General features: G+C 35.6%; 1 protein-coding gene across 9 annotated transcripts in view; it reads left to right on the top strand.

Annotated features, from left to right (window-relative positions):
* Positions 1-12511, top strand: part of TBC1D5 (TBC1 domain family member 5) — a 326232-nt gene that overhangs the window by 59436 nt on the left and 254285 nt on the right. For 8 of the 9 annotated variants that reach the window (XM_065628207.1, XM_065628204.1, XM_065628199.1 and 5 more), the window contains exon 3: positions 6417-6568. The exons of the other annotated variant lie outside the window; for it this stretch is intronic. The gene's annotated coding sequence lies outside the window, so the exon portion shown is untranslated. The remainder of the gene's footprint in view (positions 1-6416; positions 6569-12511) is intronic. 9 annotated transcript variants of the gene reach the window in all.

Raw genomic sequence — 12511 nt, 5'->3', positions numbered from 1 at the left:
CACAAGGATGGTTTCATCAGTACAGAAGATCCATTTCTTCTGATCCACTATGCTGAAATGACATGTCCTATAAAGCCGAATATTGTTCTCTAGTTCACATCAGAGCTGTTGATTAGCATTCCACTTTCGTTTAGCAAACAATTTTCAATTGTTGTTACAGGACACGAGGTACTGAATTATTAAGAGCTATCCATGAAATGGCTGGAGAGGTCGGCACAGGGAAAGGAGACTTTCTAAAACCACCTTATTTTCATATTGTGCAATTCAGGATATCATTTCCTTAACTGTACGATTTGTGCATTATATTTTCTTATATAAAGCTGTTCCTGCTTTCTTTAAGGGCATGCATGTAACGTGGCAATAAAGATGATCAACGAGGCATTTTTTCTTACATGAAGTGCTAGGTAATTATAGCCAAAGAATGATAAAACAGAAAAAAGTTGCCCACAGATGTGCTCAATCTATTGGCTCATGTCAAAGAAATTTAAAAGCAGCCACGCAGAGTAACCAACTCCTCTCCACCTGTCTGGTAGCAAGGAAAGTCGATGTGATGGTTTAGGATATGGGAGTCTGAAGGTAGGAGGTAGGTGAGAGAGCTTCTGCTGTTGAAGATGCACAGAGGCAGCCTTCCTTGTTCTTCAGTCTCTTCCTGTGGTTGGCTGTGGCAGGTGGACTGGGGTTGGGGACATGTATTGGCTGGAAGATCACAGATTACCATCTTTTTCAGTCTTTCCCGTGGCAGCATGAAGTACGTTGATCGAACCTTTTCTTGAGAAGCTTCAGTGACTGAAATACCCCAGCAATCCCAAGAAGTCACACTTCTGCTCACTTTTCATAGTTTGCCTACATCTTCCTAAGAATTATGGTGTCCAAAACTGCATACAGGACAGTAAGAGATGGAAAAAAGCAATTATCAGCTCTTCACATGCATGTGCATACATGGGTGCACACGCCCACCCACGCATACATCACATGCCTGCCAACATATTTCAGTGAGATATATTTTTGAAAAATACCACAAAATTTACTCTTTTTGATTTGTATTCTTCTCTTATCCATTGATTCCGTGAGTAGTGTTTTATTGCTGGGCCATTTTGTATTCAGGTCTATGCTGTGCCTTTTCTAAATGTAGCTCTTTGAATTTGTCTTTATTGAATCACCTTTTTGATTTCTGACCATATCTCTCTTCAAAAGCATTTGGAAATCAGATCCTGTCCTCTTATCCTACCTGGTGGGACAGGAGAGGGCTTGTTCTAAGTTTTCTAAGTTTGTTAGTTTGTTGGTGTGTGGTTTGGTTTTTTTATTATATTTTTGGTTTGGTTTGGTTTTTTTTATGTGGTGGTTTTGTTGTTGTTTTGTTTTTTTTTTTTAAGTTCAGATCCTACCCTGTTATGTCTCTCTTCCTCCATCATTTTCAGCATGACTCTTTCATTTTTTTTCCATTCCTTTTGTTAAGTGATTTCCTCTCCTTGATTGCAGCAATGTTATGTGTGTCTTGTATCGTTGTAGGTCTCATTGATCACTGATACAGGACAGAGTTGAAAACTTTGTAGTTACATAGATAACTTGGCAGGATGTGTAGAAGATATTTTCTTTGGTTTTGCTTGTTTTGTAACTTCAGAAAGACACAGTTGGACTCGTAGCAATAAGATTTCAAAGGTAAACATCAGAAAATAAAGTGTTCCTTCATCACATCTTATGTACAAGGTGTAATGGAGTAAACAGGTTAGTTCCAAAGGGAAATGAGATCCAAAATTTTTGCTTATGTGAAGTGTAAAAGATAGAGATGATGACATACTAAAATCATCATTCTAGCCTTTTGAACCAGAGACCATTAAAATGGGGAAAATCAGGACAAGGATGACTCTGTCCCGAATTGTTACATCAAAATATCTTAGAGAAGTCCTATTGTCCTGAACAACTGTGACTTTGGTATGATAGCCCATGGGTGGCCTTTTCTTGGTGTTTAATAAATTTGTGCGTAACCACTTAAAATCCATCATTCAACTGTTGTTCACCTGTTTTTCTTCTATATTGCGAGACAGAGGATTTTACCCTAAAATAAAACTATAAAATTAGGAGCAGTCGAAGAAGGTGGATTTTTTTTCAGGTCAGTCATATGAGTCAAGCCCTCTTAGCTACCAATAGAGAATGAGGACAGAAGCCAGAATGTTTGTGCCAATTGATATTGTCACTTTAAAATTCAGTGTTTTATCTTTTACCTTTCAGTTTGCTTTATGGGTCACTTAATTTTTTTATTTTTTGTTAGTATGAGCTAAGAACAGAATGTTGCTGAATATGTTAAAATAGATGTATTTTTTTTTTAAGGCTGGCATTTAAGTAGACAAAGAATCATGCTTAATGCTGCTGTGATAATAAATAGTACTATAATTGATTGTTGATAGAAACCCTTAAAATACATTTTTATGGTTGAAATGTACTTTGGGTAAGCAGTGTTCAGTCTGCCTATTAAAATAATTCACTATATACACCATGGTTTCTTTGAGTATTAAGGAAGCAAGACTTTTCTAACAACAGTAATTGGTTGACACTGCTTGACCTTAATGCAAAGCTACAGTATTTAATGAACAAACGGAGGGAATAAAGTTTTGATAAATAAGGCAATTTTCATGAAACCTTTAGAAATATGCTTGAAGTCTTTTAGTGTTAGATTGACGGTTTCTCCTTTTGTGAAAAGAATAAGTGAATAATTTAAGGCTATATTTCATGTTTTCAGATCTTCATTCTGTCATATAAATAATAGACTGTGAAATGCAGCAGCTCCTGCATTCACAGATTTAATAGACCTACACAAGTGAGTATCTTGCTCAGCTTCTGGCATCTTAAAATGCTTTTTTGTGCATGTGTGTGTACCTGAGAAGCAATGTAGAAGTGGGACATTCCTAAATTCTCTTCAGTAACCAAATACCATACTTCAAGTATGCTACATATTCTGTTTTTAAACGAATTCTTCTTCTTAAGATACTTCCAGTAGAGCTTGATGTCAGTTTTAGTATTTTTGGTTTTTAATTCTGGTACAGTATTATGATGGACAGTTGTCAAAGAAGTAACACATGGCTCTTCAAAGTTAAAGTGTAATCTAAAGTTTACTTAAATGGAAAGACTGTGTGAAAACCATTCAGCTTTAGATCCAGCATAAATCTTTGAAATGCCATTGAATCTTCATAAGAAGAGAATCAAATGTATTTACTAAATAGCGAAATATCAAGGTAATTTGTATAATTTTCTGCATTTATTCTTCGTTATGTACTTTCTTTTTGTGGGAAACAGTATCAGAGGAGGAAGAACAGAGAATAGCAAAATTAAACTAGTTTATTTTCTTTGTGTCCTTGCCCTTTCTCTCCTCCCTGCCCCACTGAGTGACTTTAGCTTAATGTATGTTGGAAGGATAGTGAAGTAGAACTTACTGAGAACAAGTGACAAAGCATTGCGATTTTTTTTTTTTTTTTTTTTTTCATGTTCTCAGTCTTCCAAGCAGGAGCATAGTTTTGGGAGCAGTGGACCATGAGAAACATAAAGACTCCCTTGGAAAGTATGTACTGCTGTACCTATTTTGTTAGCTGCAAAAGGTAGCTTTCCTAAACACTTCCATTTATAAATTTAAGTTAAATTATCTGCATTTTGTTCCTGAAACACTGGAGTAACTCTAGTTGTTAGGAACCTGCTACTAACATGTGATATGATACCGAAATCTTGCTTTCCTCCATCCTATGTGGGTATATAGGCATCTGCACAAGTAAGGAAAGATTTTTATTCATATTTTGAAGACTATTTTCTGTAAAGAATGTTCAAGAAGTCTGCCAGATGGTCTACCTTTGCCATGGTATCGATTTATGCAGTCCCCATGTAGGTTTCAGAAATGCCTACGTGGATCCTTCAGACAAAGTGGTCAGTCTACATGAGAATGTCAGCACCTCTGCTCAAATACAGGCAGTTTTTTCCCTACTTCTGCTTACAGATACTCTCTAGTTCATGTAGTCAAGTTACTTTCTCTCTTATTTTTTGAGAAAAATAATCTTTGTATCTTGTGTCATGTTATACAAATCTTAACATAATCATATGTCCTGTTCTGTAAATTAATTCACTAACTTATTCATATCTTCATTTTTTAAATTTCCACTGGTACAATTTTCTTCATATTCATAGTAAGTTGGTCCTTTTCTTTCAGCTAGTCTGTGCTTTTCCTATTCTCCATACTCTGTTCGACTCACTTATAACTCAGAAAACATCAATGCAGTGCTAGAGATTGTTCTACAGTGTAAATTGTTGCAAACTAAAATCACAGCACCATGAATAACAGGGAAGTCATTGTGCTGCACTGGTATGAAATACATTGTCACCACCTCTGTTTTCAGAACTTAAATACAGTAATATTTTCTTCTGATACATAAACGTTATTTAAGCCATTGGCTGGGAATGTTTCTGTTGTTTCCATAAGAATTTACAGGATTACTATGTCAAATATATTGATCTTTCTAAGCAGACCAGTCACTGATTGGATCCAGGTGTGACTGAGTGGACTTGCCGTGTCTGAGCAATACATTTGTTATTGTTTATTATTACCTCAGTACAAGACTGTAGCCTCACTGTAGTTAAGTCCTCTACAAATACACGTGTTCACTGTTCTTTATGTTCAGGCTTTGGTTTGTGTAAGGGGAAAATGCAGGAAGGAGGGTGTAAAAAGCAGCAGAAGAAGACAGGAAAGCAGAACAGCAAGGAAAAGCAGTAAAGATACTTTGCTAATGGCTGTATATAAATGATGCTGATGGTTGCTTTTAAATTCTGAGTTGGCTACTGTTCTTTATTTAGTCAGGCTTTTTTTGCTTAATTTGTTAACACCTATAGAAATTAGAAAGAGCAGTAGTTATGACAAATGGACTATGTAATCTGAAAATTGTATTTTGTCACATGTTTTAGTCACAAAACCTACTTGGAATCAATTGTCCAAGCATTCACTTAACATATTAATAAGTAATACAGGAATACTCTAAGCCCTCTTGAATTAGATATATTACATCTTGTTACAAAATTTAATGCCAGGCTTAATAACTCAAAGTATGCTCTACAGTAAAAATATATTTATATGCTAGTATGTTGCAACTAGGAAGCTAATCCAAATTAAAACAAACAAACAAAAACCAACAACACAAAAAGGCCCCACAAAATAAAACAAAAAAACCCCTACAAAAATAAACAAACTAAAAAAGAACCCAAACCAGCCAACCAACCAAAAAAACCCCACAACTATTTAGTTGGAGCTGTGTAATATACTCATGTGTAGACAGTTGTATTTAGTTTAATTTCTAAAAAAGAAATTCCAAAATTTATTTCTTCAAAGTGAATATGTTTTTCACAGTTTATTTCTAAATGCAATTTAATTTATTTTGACAACAGTGGTCAGATAACAGGAAACTTTGGATACTTACTTGCAAAATCAATGTCTTTAGGACTTTTTTTCTTAAAAAATGTGTCTCGATGGTTGTGTTTTTTAGTTTTCTAATGGAAACACTGTGGAAACACAGTGAAGTACCAGCTTTTCAAAAAGGGAAGATGCTGTTTCCAATCCAACACTGTTAACTTCACATATTTTTAATAAGAAAAAATATTTTAAAATAGCAATATTTCACATTGTTATGTGAATAGAGTTTAATTATGTCACAGTAGTTGAAAAATTCCACATAAACATGTTTTGAAGAGCGACTTTAAAAAAAAAAATAAATTATTGATTTACAAGTTCATTTTCGAACAGTTAAAAGAGAGTTAATAAAAGATAGATGGCTGATCAGTTGTTGGAATTTTATTTAAATTTTTCTTAGAACCATAGCCTTGAAAATTTTTAGTGCATTTATAATCAACTGTAGTGTGCTATAGAACCCTGTACATTTTTTTGTTCTTATTAAAAATGAATTAACCACTTTCTAGAAAATACATCTAACAATATCAAGTTACTGAAATTTGTAAAATACGTGCCTTTAAGAAGTTCAGTCACAGGAGGAAGAACTGAAAATAATGCTGAGAAATAGCCAAGAATGGCAGGTTGATACAATTTTCAGGTTGAACACTGAAGAAGTCTGTGTTAATGCTCAAGTTGTCTCTCTGCTATTATTGTCATCTTAAAAGTAAATAAATTGAACCACATGGACTTATCTTACATGTTGTTTCCATCTCTCCTGTTACATGATTATACAAAATACTTATTTGACTTGGAAAAAAATACTAGTTTTGGTCACTTGACTTTCTGTTGTATGGAAATTTCCGGAAGAAATCCAATGCCTTTGGTCACTTGAATCCTTCAGGTCAAACTAAACATTAAAAAAATGTTTTTAGCATTTTTTCCTAAATTAAAAAATGTTTTCAGCATTTTTTCCTGAAGCATCTTTATTCTCCATCCAAAGGTCAGTTTCAGAAGTCTGGTACCGGGACTGCTACTCCAGTGTCCTTGCTGCTGGTGGCCGGGCCTTATCCCAGCGCTGCTTGACTGGTCAATGTGTGGAGAATATCATTCTAAGGAGAACGGTCTCCTTTGTGTTTGAGCACCTGCCACTATGTGAGTTAATTTTTCCATGTTTTTTTTTTTCATGAATGTCATAGTTACACACTTAGCATTTATAAAAACGATGTTTGTGATGTCTTTCCTCTAGTTGTCCAAAAATTATTTTGAACACCCTTTCTCTAAAAAAAATCTTACTTTACAAATGTAGGTGCTTTTCTCCCCACTTTGCTACATTACTTTTTAAGAGAGAAGTGAAAATATTGACTATAGTATTTGGTTTTAAAAGTGACGGATAACTGTACTGAGATCTGCTTTCCACAGAACCAGTGAAACATGGACAGTGTCAGTGGGAGCTTTTCTTTGCTTTCTCACATAACACGCCCTAAGTGCCAACCTGGAGGGACCATTTGCTGTCTAATTCAAACCTCTCCTTACATTAACAACATGGCAGGGTTTAGTAATGATACAGTGTTTGCCGTTAAAGACTTGCCAGTTTCGCCTTAAATAGCTAGATTATAATACCCCTATTTGCCATACTCCCTCTGTTTAGTTTGGAATTACCTTGCAAATGTTAAGGTGATACTACTGAATTGTGTAAAGGAATTAGGAAGTTGAAATGCTAGCAGTGTAGAGTACTAGTATTGGTCTACAGAAAAACACTAGTTCAAGAGACTGAAGGTCAGGGAATTCATTTTAATAGGAACAAATTTTTTGCTTTTACTGACTTCCATCAGTGACTTTAATCAGTTATTTTTCCTTCATATTGCTCTGGATAATTTAAAACCCTTTCTGAAGGATTTTGTAAGACATATATGTGCTTGTGTGCTTGTATGTATAGTTTCTGTACTTTTTAAGTGTAGTTAGTTTTTTCTAGTGTTGCAATAAAGTACAGAACACTATGCAGTACATTAGAGCCTATGCATCAGAACAATTTTCACGCCTCACTCAATTCCTAATGTAAATTAGTAGGAACATTGGTTATCCATTTGAGAAATTGAGTTGGTATAAAAATAAAAATGCACTTATGGTGTGTGGTGCTTTGTGTATCATCTTGGGAGTGTTTTGCTGTTTATCTGTCACTTGCATTAGAAAAAGCAGCCACTGGCTGCAGGTGACATTAAAAATTAAAGGTTAACCTCAATTTCTTTACTGACCAGACGTGGAGCAGAAAGTTCTTCTGGATGTGTGCCTGAATTTTGGAACTGTCAAAAAGAGTTGAGAAGTAAAGACTTGTGCTTTTCATGGCTTACTCTTTTTGTATGTACGTGGCTGTTATATGATTTCAACATTTTCAAGTGTTTAGATTGCTTGTTATAGGTTGTATCAAGATCATTTGTAGTTGCATCCAACTTTGTGAAATTAAAACATGACATGATAATGCTGTAGTAAATAATTATAATTATATCGTACTGATCTACATAATTTTGGAAATGTCTTTGTTACTTAGAAAAACTAATAAAAATAGCTTTTTTCCTTTTACTAGAGAATACGTGTCTTTCAAAAACTAGTTAAAATTGTTGAAAATCACTGTAACAGCTTTTGAATATTCTGATTGTCAATATACATTTAATATAAGACAAGATTTATGCCCTCATGAACAAGCCTGGGAGATCTTTAAGTATTAAGGCTTTTGACAAAGTTGGCTTCTACCCCATGGTGAGTTCAGAGTGAGCAAAATTCAGTGGTGTGATGCTTCCCTCCTCTCCAAGTGTTGGAAGCAGCATTCAGACCAGTGCAAACCACTGGCTTCGGGCAGCAGCGCTTTCTCTGTAACCCACCAGATACCTTTCATTTGCGAAAGAGGTGTTACATCTGTTCAGTGGTAGACCAGTATACAGGCAAGTCTTGATACTTGAGATGCAAACTCAGAGCTGTGGCTGCTGCTCTTACCTTCCATTTAATCTCTTCATTTTACTTACAAATACAATAACGTAGCATGCACAGAATCAATAGATCTGTGTTGTGGTTTAACCCCAGCTGGCAGCTAAGCACCACTCGGCTGCTCACTCACTCTTCCCCCCTGGTGGGATGGGGAGAGACTCAAAAAGAAGTAAAACTCGTATGTTGAGATAAAGACAGTTTAATAGGACATCAAAGGAAAATAAGATAATAATAACAGCAATAATAATAAAAAACGATGAGGCTAATAATAACAGCAGTAATAATAATAAATAATAATGATTATTATAATAATAACAACAACTGCAACAACAACAGAATATACAAAAGCACAGGACAATTGCTCGCCACTCATTGGCCAATGCCCAGCCCATGCCCAAGCAGTGATCCCAGCCAACTCCCTCCAGTTTATATATTGAGCATGACATTATATGGTACGGAATATCCCTTTGGCCAGTTTGGGTCATCTGTCCTGGCTTTGTCCCCTCCTGGCTTTTTGTGCACCTCTCTGCTGGCAGAACATGTGAAGCTGAGCAGTCCTTGATTTAGTATAAGCACTACTTAGCAACAGTTGAAACATTGGTGTGTTATCAACATCGTTCTCATACTAAATCCAAACCACAGCACTATACCAGCCAGTAGGAAGAAAATTAACTCTATCTCAGACAAAACCAGGACAATCTGCTGCTTCTTGTTGGCTGCTGAGTGAAAATGAGAAAGGAAGAAAAATTAAACGGCCTTCTCTGTCTTCATGATTAAAAGAGGCTGCCAAAATGCACCTGTTTTCTTTTCCCCATCCCCCATTTGCTGAACACTGAATCTCTTCTGTCCTTGGCTATTTCACCTTTTTCAGCTATTCTTAGGAAAACAAGAAAGTAGAAATTTCATTAAAGAAAGCAATGAATATTGCTTTAGAAAAGAACATTGCAATCGAAGTTTTGGAGGAACCCTAGTGTTTCAGATGTGTATAATTGTTTTAAAAATATATATCCATGCGCTTGCTTCACAGTAAGCTTGACACACTTGTTTCAGGACTGGTTTGCTGTAGATTTTTCAGACTTCGAATTAAATCATGTTAAGAATTTTTTGGTGGGAAAGTGATAGTGCTCATGTCACGTGTTTTACTTATTATTCCTAATTTGTTAAACCTATGTTTAAGACCCATAATTTCTCTGAAGACAAAATATTTGCAAATGGCGGTTACTTATTTTCCTGTATTTCCCTCTGCTTGAAATTATTCCAGTCTTCTCCCAAGGTTGATTTCACTTAATGCTTCCCAGTTTCTTGCATTTCAGATTTTTATGTTGACATAATAATGAAACTGGTGAAACAAGTTTCACCATTGAAATGATTTATAAGGAAACCAAAGTACTGTATAGCTTTAAACATAACTCCTTTGATTTAAGGATTAATTAAATCCCATATAATAGTTGATAATTGTTGACTTGCAGCCTGGCTCTAAAGTATTCGTTTTATAAATGGGGTTATGAAACATTAGGAAACATGAACTTGGTTTTTCAGAGGAAATATCTCAGATAGTTAAATACTGCAGAAAGTGCTTAGAATTTGAAATGCAGTACCTTCTAAGAAGAAATCTCTGAATGATTTTATGGATTTTCTTACAGGCTGTAGAATAGGTGGCATTTTATAATTTGTCAGTTACTTCCTTTAAGTTCAAATAAACTTCTGTATCGGTCTAAAAAGCATTATCTGGTGACTAGCAATCATGTTACAGATGGCATATTTTCTTAAACACTACAATAATCTGTGGTTTGTGGAGCAACTAAATTACCCATTTGTTGCACAGTTACACAGCTCATAGAGGTCGTCACACATCTGTATGAGCTGAACATTTTAAGTCTTTCAAAAAAATGAAAAAAACCCAACAAACAGAACCCAACACGCATTCATTGCAGTGTTTCGGTTGTTGCTGTTCCTACAGTGTGGGTGGTCCATGCGCCTGGACCTGCTTTGCAGAGATGGACTATAGAGAGCAATACTCAAAAGCTAAGGATTTTTTTCTTAGATATAGCAAAACTTGCAGGACATGCAGCTTCAAAGGGAGGAAGAACAGGCTCGGAGTCAAGAGTTATTTTGCAAAGCACTAAAATCAAGTTATATCAGTTCCCCACAATGGTACATAATATCACCTCAGGACCAGTACTTCCCATAGTTTTATTTTCAGTAGCTGTTGGATTCTGATGGTAAGGAGTAGGTCTACTGTGTGTTATTACCCCATTCTCTTCAGACATCCTTTCTTCTCTTTTGGTATCTTCTCAGGATTTATCCACTGTATGTAGCTGGTCCTCACTTGACAAAACTGGAACAACTTCACATCCTCCTCAGTTCAAGTTGCCTCTGGCAGTGATTTTTTTTCTGCTGCATCTCCCTTGCTCCTGCCCCATGGCAGGCTTTCCCTTTGGCTTCCTGAGCTTCATTTTGGACCATGTGGCTCTGAAGTTTGAGCTGGCCTTGGACAGAGCCCAGCCAGATCTGGCAGAGCTCTTTTTCATTGTGCTTGGTGCCCGCTTTGTAGTTTGTTGTCATTCTGACCAGGAAACCAGCCTTGCTAGTTGGAACTCCCAGTACTAAGGAAGGCCTTACCTCTGCCTTTCAATACTGAAAGAGTGCTTGTAAGAATGATGGAGAGATACTTTTTACCAAGACCCGTAGGAATAGGACAAAGGCTAATAGATTTAAACTAAAAGAGAATGAATTTAGATGTGATATAGGGAAGAAATTCTTCACCATGAGGGTGGTGAGGCACTGGAACAAGCTGCTCAGAGAAGTTGTGGATGCCCCATGCCTGGAAGTGTTCCAGGCCAGGTTGGACGGGGCTTTGAGCAACCTAGTCTAGTGGAAGATGTCTAGTAGAAGAAGCAAGAATTTCTCTACACTATAAACAGTGTTCAAACTTTGTCTTGAGACATTAATCTCGATTATTTTAAAATCCCAGAAATACACTCTATATATTGAAATACGCTCTAAGCTGGAGCAAAGAAGAAGTTGTCATTCTCGCATAGTTGCATTTGGTGGAGGGAAGAGAGGAACAGAGGGAACAAAAGGAAGAAAATCTGATCTCTTTAGGTGAATATATTCTTCCCATAAAATATAACAACAAAAAGCACATCAAGACACCCTTGCTTGGAGACACTCATACCATCTGACAGGAAGTGATTTTACTGAATTTAAAATCCAGAAGCAACAGTATTTCTTCCATGAGTAAATGCTAAGGAGACCTTAATTACACATTGTTCTTGAAAGCACAGATTGTACTTAGTTGTTTTTGATCATTTAGACTTAGACTTTGGAAAGTATTTAATTTAAAGCAAATACAGGAGTACTTGTCTGAATTCAGGTTTACTGACTTATCTCAGTAGGAATATAAATACTTGAACAGGAATTTAGTGGAGTTGCTTGTGGGGTTTTGTTTGTTTGTTGTTGTTATTTTTTGTTCGTGAGGTTTTTTTTGTTGGTTGCTTGGTTGGTTTTATTTAACAGGAAACTCATACAGTACCTTCAGTTGGGTTTTGACTTCAAAACTGTTGAAAAAGCATTTACTTTGTAAAAATTAAGTCCTGACAAAAGCAAAGGAAATGACTAAATGTTTAAGTTGTGAATCAGTGTTGTCTAATCAAGATTTAGTGCTCCAGCTGAGGATATTTTGTAGTGTGAAACTTTGCTCTGGATGTATAGTGACCAGCCAGATGAGTAGTGACCAACTAATTATATATCTGTATTCATTTCATACATTAAATGTATTTTGATGAAGGAAGTGTAAATGTTGAATGAATTTGTAGGGTTTTCTTCCATGAAAACGATAGTTATGAAAGCTGCATGGATTTGTAGCATTTTGGGGTGAAAAAGTAATGTTTTTTTTTAATGTTTAGTTTTTTAGAAAAGATATGTAATAGATTAATGTAAATATGAAAACATTCTCATACAAAATATTTTTCTTATTTCAAAAGATAATATAATACATCATTAAAAGGATGAACTATTTAATATAAAAAAGAAAGTTCTGGTATTCAGCAGATTTCTTCAGTTGTGAAGCTCTACACAGCGATCTGCCTTATGCTTCTAGATTCTTTGAAAATA

This window comes from Caloenas nicobarica, chromosome 2, assembly GCF_036013445.1.
Source record: "Caloenas nicobarica isolate bCalNic1 chromosome 2, bCalNic1.hap1, whole genome shotgun sequence".
Classification (NCBI taxonomy): domain Eukaryota; kingdom Metazoa; phylum Chordata; class Aves; order Columbiformes; family Columbidae; genus Caloenas; species Caloenas nicobarica.
This window is presented reverse-complemented; position numbering and strand designations above follow the sequence as displayed.